The sequence below is a fragment of the Arachis duranensis genome, chromosome 5 (genome assembly GCF_000817695.3).
Source record: "Arachis duranensis cultivar V14167 chromosome 5, aradu.V14167.gnm2.J7QH, whole genome shotgun sequence".
Lineage (NCBI taxonomy): Eukaryota > Viridiplantae > Streptophyta > Magnoliopsida > Fabales > Fabaceae > Arachis > Arachis duranensis.
Genome location: NC_029776.3, coordinates 18,678,064 through 18,679,142, shown reverse-complemented (window position 1 = coordinate 18,679,142; position 1,079 = coordinate 18,678,064).

Sequence of the window (1,079 nt, the reverse complement as noted above, 5' to 3'; positions counted from 1 at the left end):
AGATTTAACATATACATAAAATTATTATACATGAACCTATAAAAATCTTAAATTAGTGTATATATAGGTATAAAAGTTCCTAACAATAAAAATCATAAATTAGTGTATATATATGTATAAAAGTTCCTAACAATAAGTGCATTATAATCAACATTTTTATATATTATATATAATATTTTAAAATATATATTAATATCAAAGGATATAGATTTTGTTTTTCTAACAAGTTGGTGGTTGTGATGTAAATTATTATAAAAATATGGAACAAAAAAAATAGAAAGACTATAGACTTTGAAAGTGTCGATCTACTCTTTTTACTCCATGTTCTTGTAATAATTGGTATCACAACCACTACAACATTATTAGAAAAACAAAATCTATATCTTTTGATATTAATATATGTTTTAAAATATTATATATAATATGTAAAAATGTTAATTTTTTTCACACTTCGTAACAAACATTTTTTAATTTTTTATTTATGTTCTTAAAAAATAGAAATAAAAAATAAATAACATTATTTTTTAAATATAAATATTTTTTTTAAAGATTACGTATATAATGCACTTATCGTTAGTAACTTTTATACATATATATACACTAATTTATGATTTTCATAGGTTCATGTATAATAATTTTATGTATCTATTAAATCTCAAATGAGTAACAATAAATAATATTTATAACAAAATAAAAAAATAAGTAAAAACGTTTTAATTATATAAAAATGTTAATTATAATTATATAATTTTCATGTCATTTTATAGATTTTGTTTGTTATGTAGAAATAAATTTTTATCTTTATTTAAAAAATAAAAAATTGTATTTATTTTTTATTTTTTATTTTTATGTTTTAAGAATGTATATAAATAAATTCAAGAATATTTGTTTAAAAGTGTGGAAAAAAACCAATATTTTTATGTATTATATTTAATATTTTGAAACATATATTAATATCAAATAACTTTATGCACATTAAAAAATATATTATTATATAATAGCTAATTTTATTAAAATAATATTATATATAATATTTTAAATAAAATACTTAATTACAAATATTTGGATAAAAAATTACA